The following is a 22,446-nucleotide window of genomic DNA, read 5'->3' on the forward strand; positions in this document are numbered from 1 at the left end:
ATCATATTGTTTGAAATTTTGGAAGCAGTCTTGAAAATTATGAATGTGGAGTACGTCTCAAACCCATAGCCACAGATTAAGACATTTATAAAGTGCTTTATATACACTGAGGATGTAAACGTTGTGGCATTGGGGGCACATAACACACTATGTACGCTGGCTGACAAAAACCGTGAATCACCCAGATGACATGTGCCGATAACAACGTAACTTCATACACACACACACCATAGGTGATTATATAAATTGTTAGTTTGTAAGCATACTGTAGTATCGCTTCCCATCCCGCATATCCCATACTGTGTGCGACTTCGTACGCAGCAGTAAGGAGAGGTGGCCTACAGCGTGGTGCAGTAACTGTCGTCGTAGGAAAGCCGGACAGGAGAAGAAATGCTCAGCGAGCAAATTAACACAGTAAACAACAGATTTACTTAACTTGTATTTCTCCAAACGTAAGAAGGCTCATTACAGTGAAGCAGCAAGAAACAGACTCCAGTTATCATTATATCAACAAGGATGATGCACGAACGAAGGTGTCGTAGCACAGTTGCTCTAAGTGCAAATGAGCTGAATTGCTGCCGCCGGCCGTGCTACACTATGTGATCAAAAGTATCCGGATACCTGGCTGAAAATGACTTACAACTTCATGGCGCCCTCCATCTGTAATGCTGGAATTCTGTATGGTGTTGGCCCACCCTAAACCTTGATGACAGCTTTCACTTTCACAGGCATACGTTCAATCAAGCGTTGGAAGGTTCCTTGGGGAATGGCAGCCCATTCTTCACTGGGTGCTGCACTGAGGAGAGGTATCGATGTCGGTCGGTGAGGCCTGGTAGGAAGTCGGCGTTCCAAAACTTCCCAAAGATGTCCTGTAGGATTCAGGTCAGAACTCCGTGCAGGCCAGTCCATTACAGGGATGTTATTGTCGCGTAACCACTCCGCCAGAGGCCGTGCATTATGAACTGGTGCTCGATCGTGTTGAAATATGCAATCGCCTTCCCAGAATTGCTCTTCAACAGCGGGAAGTAAGAAGGTACTTAAAACATTAATGTAGGCCCGTGCTGTGACAGTACCACGCAAAACAACAAGGGGTGCGAGCCCCTCCATGAAAAACCCGACCACACCATAACACCACCACCTCCGAATTTTGCTGTTGGCGCTACACACGCTGGCAGATGACGTTCACCGGACCTCCGCCATACCCACAACCTGCCATCGGATCGCCACATTGTGTACCGTGATTCGTCACTCCACACAACGTTTTCCCACTGTTCAATCGTCCAATGTTTATGCTCCTTACACCAAGCGAGGCGTCGCTTGGCATTTACCGGCGTAATGTGTGGCTTATGATCAGCCGCACGCCCATGAAATCCAAGTTTTCTCACCTCCCTCCTAACTCGCATAGTACTTGTAGTGGATCCTGATGCAGTTTGGAATTCCTGTGTGATGGTCTGGATAGATGTGTGCCTATTACAAATTACGTCCCTCTTCAACTGTTGGCAGTCTCTGTCAGACAACAGACGAGGTCCGCCTGTGTTCATTTGTGCTATACGTGTCCCTTCACGTTTCCACTTCACTATCACATCGGAAACAGTGGAGCTAGGGATGTTTAGGAGTGTGGAAATCTCGCGTACAGACGTATGACACAAGTGACACCCAATCACCTGACCACGTTCGAAAACCGTGAGTTCAGCGGAGCTCCCCATTCTGCTCTCTCGCGATGTCTAATGACTACTGAGGACGCTGATATGGAGTACCTGGCAGTAGGTGGCAGCACAATGCACTTAATATGAAAAATGTTTTTTTAGGGGTGTCCGGATACTTTTGATCACACTGTGTTTTTTTGGACAGCAGAGGGCGCTAGTAGAACAGAACCGTTGGAGGTGTGGCTCAGCTGACGCTTCCCATGGTGTCCGCTAGATCCCGTGTCATAGCTACTGGCGTCGAACAGGAACTTGCAATTCCATTACCAACGTAACGGCACCTGTGGGGAGGAATCGATACGTGATGCCACATCTGGTCGATAGTCGTCACTGGTGAGTAGAGAACGCGATTATAGAGAGTCGTGGCTTAGCTGAAAAAGAAAAGTTGAATGCAGTTGAGGGATCCTTCCCAGTGGTGTAATACAGGCTGAAACGTCCCCTTAGAAAAATTATAAACAACTGTACTGATAAACCTCTTACGTTGTTTGGTTTTCAAACAGCTGAGCAAAACTGAACGTACTCAGACATTTCTCTCTTTACTTATTCTATTCAACACTAAACTGACACACAATACTTTTAGTGCAACGCAATTTGACTTTAAATAATACCTACTAAAGAATGGCCCTGACTAACAATAACATATACCTTTCATGAATCAATTACCTCACAAAAATCTTCGTTACTCGAACTACTGCAATACAGCGAGCGCCAATACCGCCAGTTAAATAAAAGATTCTAACTGCTGAAGGCACTAACTACTGATAGGCATAGTTAGAAAATGAAAGATTTTGATAGAGAACAAACAATATATTTACCTTAATAATATTCAAAAGTCATTATATAGGGGGTATATATATCAGTTCATGATATACAGCATTACAAATTACTCTTTCTGATGGAAACACGTCGAGATCGTCCGCTCTCAAAATTCTGCCATCTCTCTCCCCACATCCACCACTGCTGGCGGCTCACCTCCAACTGCGCAACGCTACTCGCTGTTCACATCCAACTGCCCAACACTACAATAGCGAATATTCCAACAATGCCAACCAGCCACAGACTGCATACAGCACAGCCAGTGATTTTCATACAGAGCGCTACGTGACGTTACCAACATAAAAACCTAAACAGCCTACTTACACAGCCCCCATGCTCCCCACAAAAAATTTTACAAATTGTTTTGGGCAGTGGCCAATAATGATTTTATTAAATTTTTCATAATTACAATAACAAAGATATCAAATGCACTCACTTGTTGATGCAATGTTGGTCAAAAGCAAAAATTCTTCTCATAAAGACAGTCCTGATCATTCATGACAATAGTAATTACAGTTTTCTTTTTTCCTCAAAGTCTGGGCAGTAAAAGAAAATGCACATGGAAGTAGTGGATTTCCATGCAGTCTTGAAGAAGTAGTGTTTTCCTTCCTATGTAAGTAGGCTGTTAACGTTTTTATGTTGGTGCATAGGGAAATGGAGTGGGCGGCAAATAATGGTGTAGACAGTGAAACAATTAGTGAACAGGAAAGCATTATCGATCGAACGGTCGCCAACAGCTCGCCTCATGATTCCGAAATGACAGGACACAATCTTGCAAATACTGTAGATTCAGGTTTTGCGTCCTCACCGTTCTCTCAAATAAGTCAAGACACATTTTCTGCTTTTCAAAATGCGAATATTGCCGGTTCAGAGGCACTGCCGAATAGCACTGAGGAACATGTTTCAGACGCCAGTGCATTGTTATTACAATAGTTGTTGTTGTTTTGTTGTTGTGGTCTTCAGTCCTGAGACTGGCTTGATGTAGCTCTGCATGATACTCTATCCTGTGCAAGCTTCTTCATCTCCCAGTACCTATTGCAGCCTACATCCTTTTGAATCTGCTTAGTGTATTCATCTCTTGGTATCCCTCTACGATTTTTACCCTCCACGCTGCCCTCCAATACTAAATTGGTGATCCCTCGATGTCTCAGAACATGTCCTACCAACCGATCCCTTCTTCTAGTCAATTAATCCAAGAAATGGGACAAATGCTTCAAAAGTTAGACACAATGGAACAAAATCTTCAAAAGTTAGACACAATGCCAACCAGCCACAGACTACACACAGCACAGCCAGAGCGCCACGTGACGTTACCAACATAAAAACCTAGACAGCCTACTTACAAGGGTCCTAGGAAGCTGTTTTCTCGGATAGTTATACAACATCATATTAATGGAGTTTATTACAGTAACTGAATTGACTGTACTTAACTTCGTATTTACAACGAGTTGTCGCAAGCAGTGGGCGACATGTAAGTAATCAGGGTCCTTCGAAATATACAATGTCCATGCAAGTAATTGATCAAAACTCACGGCTCTTCTAGAGCAGCTCTACTAGTGCGACTCTTCTAGTCCTCTCTTCTAGCTCTAACATTCTGCGTGGTTTCTGTTGTTCTAAGTCGTGTCTCCCTACCACTTTCGCGCAACGACGCTCTGAGCGTGTTTTTTAGGGAATTGACTAGTTTGAACCTGGGACCTGTTGCTGGTAAGGAGACGCCAGACCACATATGACATATAGAGTTCAGAAGAGTTCAGTGAGACTAGCGATGATATAACCAAATACGTAACGATTTCAGCGTCAGCTCCACTGAACTCCCTATAAAATAATCTTAATACTAACTAAATTCAGTGGAAGGGGTTCAAGGCTTTCCTATTTTTAGTTAGCTGATAAAATAACGTCGAAAAAGTAGTTAAGTTTACCATTGGAAATTTTATTCTACTCACAAAACATTGTTTATAAATTGCACTATTGATAAAAGGAAATGTTTTAATACAGGATGATAAAAACCAACTGCGTTCAACAAAAATGTGAACGAATATTCCCTGAATGGGTTTCCAAGTTCTACAATAGATCGAAGGATGACCTATGCCATATCACATCTGTAATCTAGGTTTAAATTAAGTTTCACAAAAGAGAAAACTATCAAAATGGTCTACAGTGACCCTCAATTATCTTTATTACTTATCTAACTTGTCGTAAATTACAGTGGCTGATGTGGCTTCTCAATAATTATATAACAGAAAAATCATCGCGTTTCAGATTTTAACTTACGTAGCAAATGTGAATACTATGAGCTTCAATTGACGATCGACACTAGTATTACGTAAAAATGGGATGTAACAGATGAGACTTCTGGAGTTCTGAGTGAAGGCTTATGCGTTCAAAAATTCGACATCGCGTGCGTTCATTATCTTGTCGTTGGTTATGGAGCGTCAGAGGGCGGCGGGCGGCTCAGCTCCATACAACTCGCCCTCTCGAAAGTAACTCTCTCCTAACTTCTCGTTACTACAATTTACCGAAGTTAGTTTTAAAAAAAACTATCTGGCTGTGTTTTCATCTGACCAATCAGGGTCTCAATGTTAACCTTAAGCTCCGCCTACAAAAATTCTGTCTGTCCAATGAGAAACGTTATACTTTTCGCGGTGGAGCAATGTTTTTAAAGTTTGCAACGTAACAGAGACGCGAAGAAGTCTCACGCTAAAACTTGCAGCTGGTATGGCCCTTTTAGTGTTATCGTAAGATCTATACTGTTCTTCTGGAGGGCTCTATCTTTAAACGTGGGCTGGGGGGGGGGGGGGGGAGTGGTCCTGGAGGTTAGCTGGCGACGTGGGTGTCCGTCCCTTATCGTAGGGCCTTCTAGCTTAACACGGTTCTGCTCTCGGCTTCTGTTCTCGTTTCTCCCCTCGGAACTGCGTCTGTCTCACGGTGGGAAGGTATGACATGCATTTAGGCATTCTTGTGTTAGTCTGTGGTATTCCATTTGCTCACTCGTTACTCGTATTACTTTGGTTAATTTAATGTCACGATTTATTCGGAGCTATGTGACATACTACTGGATTTGCTTATCATGTCAGGGTTTTCATGGAATGTGTTGGATTTGCCTGACACCTTACATAGCGCAGCTGAGGCTAGGTGGCGCGTCACTTTTATTCTCTTCGTATAGAGGCCGCTCCTGTCGCGGTGACGTCCTAGTCTGCGTGCTATTGGCTGACGTCGTCTCACAGCCCGCTCTGCTCTATCGTTCTTGATCTTCGTGCCGGCGCTTGTCGTTTCGCCGCAACAGAAGTGAAAATGACCGTAAGGAGAGCAATGAGAGAAGTGTTCATCTACATCTATATCAACATGGATACTCTGCAAATCACATTTTAGTGCCTGGCAGAGGGTTCATCGAACCACCTTCACAATTCTCTATTATTCCAATCTTGTATAGCGCGAAGAAGGAATGAACACCTATATCTTTCCGAACGAGCCCTGATTTCCCTTATTTTATCGTGGTGATCGTTCCTCCCTATGTAGGTCGGCGACAACAAAATGTTTTCGCATTCGGATGAGAAAGCTGGTGATTGGAATTTCGTGAGAAGATCCCGTCGCAACGAAAAACGCCTTTCTTTTAATGATTTCCAGCCCAAATCCTGTGTCATTTCTGTGACACTCTCTCCCATATTTCGTGGTAATACAAAACGTGCTGCCTTTCTTTCAACTTTTTCGATGCACTCTGTCAGTCCTATCTGGTAAGGATCCCACACCGCGCAGCAGTATTCTAAAAGAGGACTGACAAGCGTAGTGTAGGCAGTCTCCTTAGTAGGTCTGTTACATTTTCTAAGTGTCCTGCCAATAAAACACCGCCTTTGGTTAACCTTCCCCGCGACATTTTCTATGTGTTCTTTCCAATTTAAGTTCTACGTAACTGTAATACCTAGGTATTTAGTTGAATTTACAGCTTTTAGATCAGACTGATTTATCTTGTAACTGAAGTTTAACGAGTCCCTTTTAGCACTCATGTGAATGACCTCACACTTTTCGTTATTTAATGTCAACTGCCACTTTTCGCACCATTCAGATATTTTTTCTAAATCGTTTTGCAGTTTGTTTTGATCTTCTGATGACTTTATTTGTCGATAAACGACAGCGTCCTCTGTGAACAACCGAAGACGGCTGCTCAGATTGCTCCCAAATCGTTTATATAGATCAGGAACAGCAAAGGGCCTATAACACTACCTCGGGGAACGCCTAAAATCACTTCTGTTTTACTCGATGACTTTCCGTCAATTACAACGAACGGTGACCTCTCTGACAGGAAATCGCAAATCCAGTCACATAACTGAGACGATATTCCATAAGCACGCAATTTCACTACGAGGCGCTTGTGTGGTACAGTGTCAAAAGCCTTCCGGAAATCCAGGAATATGGAATCGATCTGAAATCCCTTGTCAATAGCACTCAGCACTTCATGTGAATAAAGAGTGACTTTGAAAGTAAAACGACGTCAACTGATCTGAGTAAAAACACTAAGAGGTTTTGATCGTATGTAAAATCAGTAAGTAGGCCAAAATCGTCTATTCATTCACTCAGTGACCACACTGGCACCGAAACGAAATACGACAAAGAGAAGGCCGAAGCACTGAATTGGTCTTCCAAAATTGTTTCACCGAAGAAGCTAGTAACACGGTTCCTCCTTTCAGTCATCGAATGAACGTCAAAATGGCAGATATTGAGATAACCGATAGCGGAACAGAAAAATAACTACATTCGCTCAGTAGTGGAAAAGCGTCACGATCAGATGAGATACCTATAAGATTCTGCAAAGATTATGCGAAAGAAGAAAGAACTTGCTTCCCTACTAGCAGTGATTTATCGTAGATCGCTTAAGCAACGAAGGGTACCCAGCGACGAGAAGAAAGTACAGGTCCTTCCTGATTTCAAGAAGGGTAGTAGGACAGATCCACACAATTATACATCTATATCGTTGACGTCAGTGTGTTGTAGAATTATGGTAAATGTTTTATGCTCAAGAATTATGACATTCTTGAACAAGGAAAATCTCCTCTATAAAAATCAACATAGATTCCGCAAACAGGAATCCTGCGAAACTAAGCTCACTCTGTTCCTCCATGAGATCCACAGTGCCGTAGACAATGGCGCTCAGGTTGATGCCGTGTTCCTTGACTTCAGGAAGGCATTTCACACCTTTCCGCACTGCCGTTTAGTGAAAAAAATACGAGCTTATCGAGTATCGGAACTGATTTGTGACTGGATTCTGGACTGCCTTGCACACAGAACTAGACACGTCGCTCTTAACTGAACAAAACTGACAGATGTAAAGGTAATTTCCGGTATACCCCAAGGAAGTGTTATAGGACCGTTACTGTTTACAATATATATAAATCATCTAGTTGAAAGCGTCGGATGCTCTCTAAGGCTGTTCCGAGGTGATGCAGTAGTCTGTAACAAAGTAGCAATGCCAGGAGACAGTAACGATTTGCAAAATGATCTCCAGAGAATTAATGAATGGTGCAGGATCTGGCAGTTGATGCTGTACGTACGTAAATGTAACATATTGCACATAGGAAAAAAATGACTCTGAGCACTATGGGACTTAACATCTGAGGTCATCAGTCCCCTAGAACTTAGAACTACTTAAACTTAACGAACCTAAGGACGACACACACATCCATGCCCGAGGCAGGATTCGAACCTGCGACCGTAGCGGTCGCGCGGTTCCAGACTGAAGCCCCTAGAACCGCTTGGCCACTCCGGCCGGCGCACATAGGAAAAGAAATCCACTACTGCATAGCTACACTATTGATAACAAACTGCCGGAAACCGTATCTGCCTTAAAATATCTAGGAGTAACTATCCGGAGCGACCATAAGTGGAATGACCATATACACTGAAGAGCCAAAAAACACTGGTACACCTACGTAATATAGTGTAGGGCCCCTGCGAGCACGCAGAACTGTCGCAACATGACGTGGCATAGACTCGCCTAGTGCCTAAAGTACTGCTGAAGGGAACTGATACTATGAATCCTGCAGGGCTGTCCATAAATCCGTAAGAGTACGTGGGGGTCCAAATCCTTTCTGAGCAGCACGTTGCAAGGCATCCCAGATATGCTCAATAACATTCATGTCTGGGGAGTTTGGTGCCCAGTGGAAGTGTCTAAACACAGAAGAGTGATCCTGTAGCCACTCTGTAGCAATTCTGAACGTGTGAGGAGTCGCGGTGTCTTGCGGGAATTGCCCGTCGGAATGCACAACGGATATGAATGGATGCAGGTAATCAGACAGGATGCTTATGTACATATCATCTGTCCGAGTCGTATCTAGAAGTATCAGGAGTCCCATATCACACCAACTGCTCATGCCCGACACCATTACAGAGCCTCCACCAGCTTGAACAGTCCCCTGCTGACATGCGATGTCCATGGATTCGTAAGGTTGTCTCCATACTCGTGCACGTCCATCCGCTCGATACAATTTGAAACGAGACTCGTCCGACCAGTCACCAACAGTCCAATGTCGGTGTTAGAGGGCCCAGACGAGGCGTAAGGCTTTGAGTCATGCAGTCGTCAATGGTATACGAGTGGGCCTTTGGCTGAGGAAGCCCATATGGATGATGTTTCATTGAGTGGTTCGAACGCTGGAACTTGTTGGTGGCCCAGCATTGAAATCTGCAGAAATTTGCGGAAGGGTTGCACTCCTGTCATGTTGAACGATTCTCTTCAATCTTCGTAGGTCCCATTCTTGCAGGATCTTTTTCTGGCCGCAGCGATGTCATAGATTTGATGTTTTACCGGATTCCTGATATTCACGCTACACTCGTGAAATGGTCGTGTAGGAAAATCGCCACTTCATCGCTACCTCGGAGATGCTGTGTCCAATCGCTCATGCCCCCACTAAAACAACACTTTTAAACTCACTTAAATATTGATAACCTGCCATTGTGGCAGTAGTAACCGATCTAACAACTGCGCCAGACTCTTGTTGTCTTATATAGGCGTTACCGACCGCAGCGCCGTTTCCTGCCGGTTTATATATGTCTGTTTTTGAACATACATACCTATACCAGTTTCTTTGGCGCTGCAGTGTAAGCCAAATAGTGGGAAAAGCAGATGCCAGACTCAGATTCACAGTGTAAGGTTTTGAGGACAGAGCAACAACTGTGTAAGCTGTAAATATTTTTGGTTTAATGCTGCAATCTTATCACAGAAATACACGCATTTACACAATTTACAATGTGACAATGTTATGACAGTAGTCAAACGAACGCATCTCGTCAGAAAGTGAAATAACACTAAACACGGCAATGGTAAATTTTAACTAGAAGTTTCTTTACAAAATTACAACTACATCATGGTGTTGGCCAGTACTATGATAAATCACCAGATTCCGGTTCAAAGTTGGGTACTATTTACACTACTACTGGCCATTAAAATTGATCCACCACGAAGATGACGTGCTACAGATGCGAAATTTAACCGACAGGAAAAAGATGCTGTGATATGCAAATGATTAGCCTTTCAGAGCATTCACAAAAGGTTGGCGCCGGTGGCGACACCTACAACGTGAACACATGAGGAAAGTTCCCAACCGATTTCTCATACACAAACAGCAGTTGACCAGCGTTGCATGGTGAAACGTTGTTGTGATGCCTCGTCTAAGGAGGAGAAATGCGTACCATCACGTTTCCGACTTTGATAAAGGTCGGATTGTAGCCTATCGCAATTGCGGTTTATCGTATCGCGACATTGCTGCTCGCGTTGGTTGAGATCCAATGACTGTTAGCACAATATGGAATCAGTGGCTTCAGGAGGGTAATACGGAACGCAGTGCTGGATCCCAACGGTCTCGTACCACTAGCAGTCGAGATGGCAGGCATCGTATCCGCATGGCGGTAACGGATCATGCAGCTACTTCTCGATCCCTGAATCAATAGATGGGGACGTTTGCAAAACAACAACCATCTGCACGAAGATTTCGACGACGTCTGCAGCAGCATTGACTATCAGCTCGGAGACCAGGGCTGCGGTTACCCTTGATGCTGCATCACAGACAGGAGCGCCTGCGATGGTGTGCTCAACGCCGAACCTGGTTGCGCGAATGGCAAAACATCATTTTTTCGGATGAATCCAGGTTCTGTTTACAGCATCACGATGGTGGTATCCGTGTTTGGCGACATCGCGGTAAACGCACATTGGAAGCGTGTATTCGACATCGCCACACTGGCGTATCATGCGGCGTGATGGTCTTAGGTGCCATTGGTTATACGTCTCGGTGACCTCTTGTTCGCTTTGACGGCACTTTGAACAGTGGACGTTACATTTCAGATGTGTTATGACCCGCCGGCCGGTGTGGCCGTGCGGTTCTAGGCGCTTCAGTTTGGAACCGCGTGACCGCTACGGTCGCGGGTTCGAATCCTGCCTCGGGCATGGATGTGTGTGATGTCCTTAGGTTAGTTAGGTTTAATTAGTTCTAAGTTCTAGGGGACTGATGACCACAGATGTTAAGTCCCATAGAGCTCAGAGCCATTTTTTTGTTATGACCCGTGGCTCTACCCTTTATTCGATCCCTGCGAAACCCTACATTTCAGCAGGATAATGCACGAATGCATATTGCAGGTCCTGTACGGGCCTTTCTGGATACAGAAAATGTTTGACTGCTTCCCTGACCAGCACATTCTCCAGATCTCTCACCAATTGCAAACGTCTGGTCAATGGTGGCCGAGTAACTGGCTCGTCACAATACGCCAGTCACTATTCTCGATGAACTGTGATATCGTGTTGAAACTGCATGGGCAGCTGTACCTGTACACGCCATCCAAGCTCTGGTTGACTCGATGCCCACGCGTATCAAGGCCGTTATTACGGCCAGAGGTGTTTGTTCTGGGTACTGATTTCTCAGGATGTATGCACCCAAATTGCGTGAAAATGTAATCACATGTCAGCTCTAGTATAATATATTTGCCCAAAGAATACTCGTTTATCATCTGCATTTCTTCTTGGTGTAGCAATTTTAATGGTCAGTAGTGTACTTCCCCCTACATACGTCTCGCGTCATGACCATGAGGAGAAAATTCGAGAAATTAGAGCCGATACAGGGGATTACCGACAATCATTCTTCCCAAGCGCTGTTCGCGAGGGGAATGGGGTTGGAGGGCTCTGTTTGTGTTACAAAAAGTACCCTCTGCCACACACCATGAGGTGGCTTGCGGAGTATGATGTAGATGTAGATGTGCGTGTATCATGCAGCCTCGATGCCACAGCTGCAGAACATAATTTACAGTATTTTGTCGAAATAATTAAAATTCTAACCACAGAAGTTACGTATTTCACATCAGTGTTGACGGTTAAGTATCGGTTATTTATTTGGGAGTGATAATTCCCAAGTCGTGTGTCATGTGACGAGAACAACAATGAACCAAATCGCGATGGTAATGGGAGACGTAAAGTATACTGGACAGTGATTCATCTGAAAATTCTAAAAGAGAGAGAGAGGGACGTATAATCGGTTTGAACAAATTTCACGAGCGGAGATACTTTTGTTTTTGTATCGTACCGCCAAATCTTCGAACACCCGCGTCACGGTTGTTCACGCATATTCTCGTGAAAATAACTTGTAATGCCATTAGAAGCGATTAATTCTAGTTGCAAGAAATGTGCCACTCGTCTAAACTTCTGACAGTCTGTTTGAATACTTGATTTCATGTGCAGTGAGCCAAGTATCTGAAATGAGTGGTAAACGTTACGTCAATACACTTCATTGCATTCCATGAAGCTACATGACCAAAGTGCCAGTAAATGAGTACGTCGATCATTTTGATAATATTGGTTGTGATCAATCAGACCAGATTTACAGACGTCCATTAACAGAATATATTGGGATCTTACCAGAGAAAGTTGGATCTCATCGAGTGTCTCCCCAACCTGTTAAATGAGAAACATTGGTGTCAGATGGAGAAGCAAGAGAATCCCGTTGTGTGAGTGCTTCCCCTACCTGTGAAATGATGAACATGGAAGGATTCCGTCTATAGCAGGTAGTGTGAGAAGGAAAAGTACAGACACTGTGAGAAAAACGGGTACGCCGGGCTTAGGGATGCACTCATAAAATATCTGACTCTCGTCCCTATGTTTATGTGATTTTGTTCAGCATTCTAAATGAAAAAGACCAGTTGTTTTTATGAAGTTTTATCCCCTGGGCGTGATACAAGGCGATGTGTGCTCCAGAGCACGTGATCTTCGGCGAAGAGGTGCCGATTTTTCACTTGAAAACTGTGAGCGACTTGGAATAAAATGTGACAAATATTCTGATTGTAGTGACGTAAGACAGACCCTACGCAGCACGGAGCTAGGAGCTTGGACTGCAGTGGTATACTCTTCTGAGCGTCTCTCCCCTTAGCTGAGTGACCAAGGTTCAACCAATTGCATGTGATCTTAACAGTAATCAGAATTTCGAAAACTGTTCAGAATTTCCATAGGGTTGCAGACTGAGTTTCCGGGAGTAGTATTTCTGTGTACCACTTCTAATTAGTTCTGTGCTGTAGTGCCGCAGAAAGCACAAGCACCACTGGGAATAGCTTCTATCCTGACTTCTCCATCGTATTTTTCGTGTGCGTAACGTCTGCATGTTTAATGCGGCACAAAAAGACAGCATCAAAAAAATCTCTTGGTGATACATCAATGTCGAAAAGATCAGTTAGTAAACGCACGAAAAAGAACTCTGATGTGAAACTGATTGACGAAATTTCAAAGCGAAAAGATGTTTCTCCGATGAAATAGTTGCCTAAAAGATCAGTGTTTGATCTATCAAAGAAAATTGCAACAAATAAAAACACTCAAAAAAGATTATGCAAACGATTTATCATGTTGCTAAGAAAAACCTTAAAAAGTCAGAAAATAGGAATAAAGCTGCTGTGCCACATAAAAAAAACTGTCAGGGATAATATTCCAACATTCCCTCCAAAAGTGCAAATGGCGAAAGCAAACATAAAACCTGAAAAGGTACACCAAAGCTCATATTGGAAACCCATATGTGACAAAACAGAAGTTCTAACTTTCGTTCATGTGAAATTGCCAGATTCGACTGACAATGAGCTGTATTCGACAGCTGTGGAAGAACTTGGATCGTCCAGTAAAAAACTAACTACAAAGGATGAGCAAACGAATAAAGCACGACAACCTCCACCTGGTATTGAACACTTTCATGCAGAAAATGTGGGTGACTCAGTCCATGTTTCAGAATATGCTATGGATATATTCAGTTACCTCAAAGAAAGAGAAGCAAAGTTTGTAATTGGTAACTACATGGAGAGGCCAACCAGTATAAACACTAAGCTTGTCGACTGAGTGGTGGAAACACAAGAGAATTTTGAGCTTAACCATGAAACATTACACTTTGCTGCTAACCTTACAGATTTATATTTGTGAAAGGTTACTGTATCCAACGAAACTTTACAATTAGTTGGTGCAACTGCCATCTTTTTTGCCAGCAAATGTGATGAATGAATGACCCCAATGCTCTATGAAACGTCATATGTATGTGATATAGCTTATGACAAGAATGAACTCTTAAGGACGGAAATAAATATCTTGAATAATGTAGGATTTCAATTGGGCATCCTACTCTCATACAGATTTCTTATTAGATATGGAAGGTGTTACAAAGTAACGCTACCAGTTCTCACATTGGCACGTTACATCCTTGAACTCTCTCTTACGGAATATGCATTTGTATCCGAATCGGATTCAAAGTTGGCTGCAATTGCTGTAGTACTAGACTTAGAAATGAAAGAAAAATCAGGGTGGACAAAAACCATTCAGTATTATTCTGGTTACAGTTTTGAAGAAATCAAGGATCTGGTTTTTAATTGAATGATATGTTGAAGATGAAGCTGAAGAAATCGTTGTCCACAGTAAGAAACAAATATTCCCACAAGATATTTTCTTAAGTTTCCAAAGAACCAGTATTAGTGGAACTCAACCTGTGATGGACTCAAATGCCATTCTGGAGGTGCAGTGCAGTAATCATTGTTGTTCAGTTCTTCATTGTTTACAGTTTTCTCTCTCGTTATAAGTTTTACGAAGTCTGTTAATAATAGACCTTTACTGAGGTTTTATACAATTAGAGAGTGATACTTCCAATGTAAAAACGTTTTTATATTCTTTACTTTGAATCAATACACAGTTTTAGATGTACGGTCATACTCAAAAGTATCCGAACGACCTGGATTGCATTTCGCCTGATTCACATGCAACCCACATATCACAGCTGTCTAGCAGGTCCTTTAATCGCTCCTTGGTACAGTCGTTTGACTACTGAAAATGTTTCCAACAAGTCACCACTAGAAAACACTGCTCTGTATCGCAATAACTCAAGATGTAGAGTAATACCACGATACTAAAAATATCAGGGAACACCTCATCACAGATAAGACTGTCCTTAAGGCTTGTAAGCTCACATTTATTGCAATAAATGACATACTTGAAATGTTACCACTCTCATTATTACGTCAGATAGGTAATGCACGTAGTAAGTTCGTCGTATTCATGATTTCCTCTTCAAAGTAACATACAATACTTCTTATTTAACACAAAATGTCATTAAAAATTTACGTTATTCACAAGCAGCTAGTTGAGAATATGTATGAACTTCAAATGACACGACGAACCACCTCGTTCTGCATATGGATTCAAACCCAGGTCATGCAAACTAAGATTTCGTGACTGATGGAAATTAACAGTCATTCCTGACTAGGCATAAAGAGGGTGATATACCTCGATTTTAGACAGTATCAGTTAACAAATAACAACTTTAAATTACATAACGTAAACATTTTTAACGGTCGCGAATTCCTACCAAGCATCTACTGTCCCCGTTAACGAACTACGAGAGATATTAAATACTGCTTCTTCACAAGTAACTTACTTGAAATGCAGTGAGGTACAGCTTTGTGTTGGACAGGGATTCGAACCCAGAACCTAATCGGATTGTTATCAAAGCGCAATCAACTTTGACATATCGGGTTTTCTCGGCAGTAGCTAGATGTATTAACTGAAATGACGAGACTAAACTTTAATATTTCCTTCCCAGGACTCCAACCCGGCACTTATCGCTGTTATATTCTAGAGAGAAGGAACGTTAAGTACGGGTTTGTTAGACCAGTAGCGACATGTGAGCATGTTTGAACTAGAAATAATATGACGAAGAGTTCAGTGATGACTAGGAATCGAACCCCACACATATCGTTGTTGACTACACACGAAGAGACGACACTTACCGAATTTTTCTCCACCAGCAGCTCGGAATAACATCCTTGAACTTACAGTGTTCTCGCAAATGGTTCTGCGTCTCACTGGGAGTCAGAAACGTCAGATATCGTTAGTGTTGACAGCGAATGAAAATGCATTAAAAGTAAATATTATTATCCACCAGCATATAGGTGTTCTCATGCTAGAGCTTCATAATATATAGTGAAAACTTTAGTGCTGGGCCAGGATTCCAACCCATTCATGCGCAATATGTGGAGATGTTGAGGAATCTGCAGTTTTGAACAAACAACAAGTTGTAGTCGAGCTGTACTGTAACGAAGGGATCAAATTCCGCGTTAAGGTCGGTATGAGTTGCATTCCCAGTTCAGAACCAATTTTATCGACATACAGAAGCTCAAACAAAAGATGGAATAAGTGTCCTGTGACCATACACGGGGTTTGTTTCGTCACTAGAAATAAATAACTAGTATAAGAAATGTTTATGCATGTCGCCACTCCTTACTTTATTGTGGTTCCACCTAACGTCTTCTTGGTAGAGAAGGAATATCATGTTTAATGTGATTTTCAGACCAGAATGCCATTATACCTTCTTCACTTGGCGTAGACAGAAGAGGATAGAATCTGCCTCTCCCTATCAAAAAACATCGGCAGAAGTTGGAATTGAACCCAGACCATCATCGTATGAAACTCTCATTAGTCCAACAGACCACCAGACCCTCTTCTCCATGACTCATTTCTCTATCATAACACCGTTGCGGTACACAAGATGAGAATTCTGACACACAGGCTCCCTGTAGTGGTTTGCAGAATGTTCAGTACATTCATTTACTTGGTTGACCGAATCGCCATACCGAGCGAGATGGTGCAGTGGTTACCACACTGGACTCGCATTCGGGAGGACGACGGTTCAATCCCGTCTCCGGCCATCCTGATTTAGGTTTTCCGTGATTTCCCTAAATCGCTTCAGGCAAATGCCGGGATGGTTCCTTTGAAAGGGCACGGCCGATTTCCTTCCCCATCCTTCCCTCACCCGAGCTTGCGCTCCGTCTCTAATGACCTCGTTGTCGACGGGACGTTAAACACTAATATCATCCTCCTCCTCCGAATCGCCATGAACTAGCTGCCTTGGATACCCAGTGCATACATTCGACTCTATTTTGTAATCACCGAAATAAAATAACGTAACTGCCACCTACACAGAACTGTCAACAGTATAGGATGCAGAAATTTAAGTAGGAAATCTTCCTTTCCATTTGAGCTACTCAATTGCGCTATCTGTTTGTTGAAACCATCATACAGTGCAAAAGAAATGCTGCAACTGTTTGTCTCTCAGGAGTTTAGTCCGGCCATATGCATTATTTCACAGCACTGTGGAATGCGGAAGTTCTGGAGGAACTGTTGTTCGCTTCCAGAGGTGCTGTAGCTATGTCACAGCTAGTAGCGTCGATAAGACGTCGCGTGTTCTATTACATTCTCGGTTACATTTTTTAAAACGCAATTCTGCTGTCTGCTGAAGTTATCAATTTAATGGAACTTTGAACATAATTCTCTTCACTTCTCAACTCAGAATAGTCGCATGTGGAAAAAAGGCTAACTTCTGCGTCATTTTGTTCTTTCAGGTTTAATAGATGGCCAGGCAGCAGATGCGTCTCGAAGCTTTTGTATTATGTTAGGGAGAGGGCATCGTGCCAAAATAGTCAGAAAAGTATTTTCTGCATTAGCTGTCGCCTGCTTGTGGCATTTTATTCTTCTTCAAACCCTGGTTCAAATGGCTCTGAGCACTATGGGACTCAACTGCTGAGGTCATTAGTCCCCTAGAACTTAGAACTAGTTAAACCTAACTAACCTAAGGACATCACACACATCCATGCCCGAGGCAGGATTCGAACCTGCGACCGTAGCGGTCTCGCGGTTCCAGACTGCAGCGCCAGAACCGCGCGGCCACTTCGGCCGGCCTCTTCAAACCCTGTTTGACAGCTTTAACTCAGAACAAGTTTTCTACATGCATGTAATCAATAAACTGCATGTGCATTGTCAGACTGTTATAGATAACATCAGAGAATTCGCATATATTGTTGATGATTCATTTCTCTCTCATGTTTAGTATTGTTTTAACAACAATAAAAGAAACCTTATGAAAACTGTACACTGTGTTATAAGAAACGAAATAAAATTACCTTACGACGAAAGTCTGATTTAACAAAACTGAGTATCTGTACACAAGCGTGCCTCTATCTGCACGAATTAGTAAATTACTTCTCACTTATATTTAGATTGGGTCTGTGTTTAAATGGTATGCTGTGTCATACTCAACAGGTATGCAAATGTGGCATTTCATAAATAAAGTTACGTATTCCTAGAAACCCAAAATTTGCTTGTCAGCAGCGGAAAGAGGCGTTACTTGTTGTGCAGCATTGTAAGTTTTTCACCATTTCACTTTGAGCTGAAAGTATTTTCTTACGATCTGCTTATCGATATTTGATCTGACTGCTTGCAGCTCTTACACAGAAGGGATAAAAACGTTACATTCAGAGAGGCTGGAACCGCGAACTATAACAGTAGCTTTTTCACAGGTCAGCACGTCAACACAGAGCTAGCGGATAGATATGGTTTGTGCTTTCCTCTTACGAGGCCAGAAGTGGTTAGAACTCGTAAACCGCTATTTGCAGGACGAGATTAGTTGCGATTGCCACGTTCAATGACTTTGCTGGGGTGAAAACCGTAAATTTACAATCTTCTGTTACACCTCAAGTGATAACAAATCAGATTATTCAATGGAAATGACACGAGAATTCAAGTGAACGTTGAGGCTTAATTCCGTGCACACCAGGAAGTAACTCTTCGATCACAGAGTTGCCAAACATACCTTGCGTTGTTGCCAAATTTCAGTTACATTACCAGCAGGAAGAAGACGAACCGATGTGATCCTACAGCGGGCTGGGATGTGACCATAGCTGGCGCCTCAAAGACGCGGCTGCTACGGCCTGGAATACGTAATGCGTCTGATTCGCATTTCTGTAACTAGGTTTAGGGACTGGAGCTTAGTTACTAATAATACTCTGAATTGACTGCTACTAAGCATCATAAATCAGTAACTCTTATAGTTGGTTTTATGTTTCTTTCGTAACTGCACTCAGAACTAAGAAACTCATTCACGGACGTTTTCGTGCCTTGCCGATAGTCGAGCACAACAAACAAATAAAAATAAAAAGAGAATGTGGGTGTGGGTGTCTGTGTGTGAGAGAGTGGGAGAGAGAGAGAGAGAGAGAGGGTAAAACATTGTTGTAAAGAATTTGAATACTGGTATGTAAAGAAATCTTTCATTAAAATGACTCGTTCCACATCATTACGAAATGTCGTATTCATGATCTATGGAACAAGTATTAATCTAATCTAATCATATCATATTTCTGACTATCCATGAAGAGTTATGAAGTACCGAAATTTTCGCCTATATCAGTAACCAAATCTAAACTTGAAAATAAAAGACGACAGTTTTTGTAATAAACCGGGACTCCTATCAAGACCCTTTCATCCCTGTTAACTAACCATGAAAGATGTCTGATATACCTCAATTCAGAAGTAACGAAGTGTGTATGCATTTAAAGATGAAGCGCATGATGTGAAGTTCTGCGACGGAGATACGAATCCAAGACGTAATTGGATTGTTAACTAAGTAAAATCAAATGTTACGTATCGCTTTTTCTTGTCAGCTGCTGGGTGTTTGAATCTAAAATAAAGATACCAATTTTTGTGCCTGAGGGACAATCGAACCGCACTCCAATCGTTCTTCTTTATTGTCCACGAATATTGCTTAAGTATGAATTGCGTACTCACCAACAGTAAGATGTGTGCGTGTTTGTCCAGAAATTGTTGGCAACACGAACAGACATTAAAAATGCACGTTAATTTTCACTAGCAGGCCGGTATGCACGTGATAGGGCTTGAAATGAAATTATGAATATTTTTGTACTGGATCATGATTCGGACCCACATATTTACCTTTGGAGGAGACCTAGGGAAGACTGCAGTCTTCGGAAAAGGAATAAAATGATTGAACTATACTGTTCCGAGAGATTCAGATCCTCGAAAGAGGAGATACGAATTCGAATCACAGTCCAGCACCAAATTTTTCAACGTCTCTAGTTCAATCAAGTACAAGAAAAATAAGAGCCCTGTTCCTTTAGACAGCTATCAGTTCATCAAATAAAATAAAACTTTCTAATATAAGTAAGTTCACTGGTGACAGTATTTCTGTTTATCCTGACCTCCACCTATGCCATTTTCCAACGTAAACCGGCTCTGCCCAGTTTGCAATGAAGGAACGTGATGTTTAATGCGGATTCTGGATTATAACAGCTTTCTCTTGAGGTTACCAGAGGTAAAGTAAATCTGTTTGTGCCTCTTAAAAGTAAATGCCTGAACCCACACATTGCACTTGTGATAGTTCGTTCCACCAGACCATTGTGGCCACATTTCCTAGCTCCAGGAGTGTGCTGTAATGGATGGTGTGCTTAGCTTACAAAACTAGTCACGGTGGAAAAAAAACGCGAGTCTATTAAATGGCTAAGTAGAAGCAAGCTTCTGACGTGGAGATTATGGTATTCTCATGTCAGCAGGATGCAAAGACTCTTCTAGGCGTCATAGCCTCGATTTGAAGCCATTTTGAAATTTTCACTAATTCAGGAAAGTCTTTAGTTCGAGAAAATCCAGTGTGAAGTGTGAAGTTACCGGATAATTCGATTTTCACCGTCATTATTAGTATCATTTTCTTCATACCGCTGCTGGAACACATATGCTTGAAGATCATTTAAGTCCTTTTGGTCATTATAGAAGTAGTTGCCCAAGATCTAGTTCATTTCATGTCTACGGAATCCTTTTCACGCTAATATCAAACATCAGAAATTACTCGTAGATCACTTTAAAACTAAAGTAATTGATGAAGACGTTACTTGATAACGAAAACGCGCTGCCTTTCTTCATTTACTTGCGCCTAGAAATGGCTGTCGAATACTGCCAAACCAAAAGCCAGGGGATCTTACTGCCTTCCAATATACGTCGCTGTCGGTTCTTCCATATGATTTGGTCGACGTGACCTGTTTCAAGTTGTGTATGACAAAGAATGTTTTAGAACATCAATTGTTTTTCTTTGCAATAAACAGGAAGATTTTCATTCTAAGCTATCCAAGTTCAAAATTTTCGCAATATTAGTTCAAATTTAATATTCGCTTCCATAACGTATGGAAAGTATTTCACAGTTGCAAAACCAGCATCCGACTCACTGTCCTTACACTTAGTCGCTGGCAATAAATTCTAGCTCAAAGTGACGCCAGTTTAAATAACCTAATGTAGCGAAGACTGTTTGCCAGTGCTCTTTCTCACCGGAAAATATGCAATTCGTTCATTGGGCTCCATGAGTACACTGTAACAGTGATTTCTGTGTGTATGCAATGCATTCGGATTGTAGAATTTAGTGGTGCTCTCTCTTTCACTTATGTGTACAATATGCCTGACCTAAACGGGCCCTTTATCATTACAGGTCCTGGGCGGTGTAACATCATATTGACACCAGTAATGTGCTTATACTGACAACCTCATTGTTCGTTTTACCAGATTTTGTAATCATTTAAGTAAAACAACATGACCTTCGAGTGGGAGACATTTCGTCCCCCTTTTCCTTCTGTGAAATTTGCCAGTAAGCTTTTTGCCTTAGAACCAGCGAAATGCGGCAGAGTACGGCTGGTAAACGATTTACGAACCACGATTTAGTGCCGTTAACACGATTTCTTTAAACATTGGCGTAGCTTAAGTAATTTAGTTTCTTCTTAAATCGTCTTATGCAGCAACGTTCACAGATATCTCAAATAGGAAAAGCTCTTTATCCAGGTACGAAGGTTGTAAAACAAACTTCCCACAGTTTGTGTCAGGTTGATCTTTTCGTCTGATAGCACTGCGTAAGTATTTTGTGTAAAAGGTATTAAAGTAGTGTTCCTGTAGCTGTGGGAATCGTAGTAGAAAACGAGTTTCACACCAATGGGTACAGTACTGATAAATATTCAAAATGAATATCAACCTAAGTCTGATTTCATCCACAAACTGAGGCGTATTTGTAATATTGAAGCTAGACTATGTATCCTTGTCTTCCTTGAGTGGGCATTGAAAGGCGTTTACACACACGTATACGAGGGTAATCCCAAAGATAAGGTCTCCTAAGGGACACGCAAGTGCCAACGCAGGCACAAACGAGAGATCCTTAATTTTAATGGCAAGCAGAAACCACAGTGTTGGCTGCATGGTGGCAAGGTGATAAAGACCAAGACTATGGGTACGAAGGTCTCAGGTTCGATCCCTCACCAGTCCCACGACTTTTATGTGCCGTTTTACACATATTTCCCCTCAGGAAGTGTTTGTTGATGTGAAAAATTCCGAGTTGCACCGTGGTTCGAAAGCCACGTAAAACTGTAGGTTCCCCTATTAACTGGCTAGGTAAGTCAACTCAGTGGTCGGATGAGAGCAACAGCATACCACCTCCAACAAAACCGTGCGTATTAAGGCACTGTGGTGTTAAAACCACTCATGCGACTGATGACTGCTTTACTTTCTGTGGGTTCCAAAACTAATGATCTTCAGGTTATTAACATTTTTGTGTTTTCATGCTGTAGC

General features: G+C 42.3%; 1 pseudogene; it reads left to right on the top strand.

The window, feature by feature from the left end:
• The first annotated feature begins 13,485 nt into the window (after positions 1-13,485).
• On the top strand, positions 13,486-14,501 carry LOC124722693 (annotated as a pseudogene).
• The last annotated feature ends 7,945 nt before the right edge of the window (positions 14,502-22,446 follow it).

Source organism: Schistocerca piceifrons, chromosome X (genome assembly GCF_021461385.2).
Source record: "Schistocerca piceifrons isolate TAMUIC-IGC-003096 chromosome X, iqSchPice1.1, whole genome shotgun sequence".
Lineage (NCBI taxonomy): Eukaryota > Metazoa > Arthropoda > Insecta > Orthoptera > Acrididae > Schistocerca > Schistocerca piceifrons.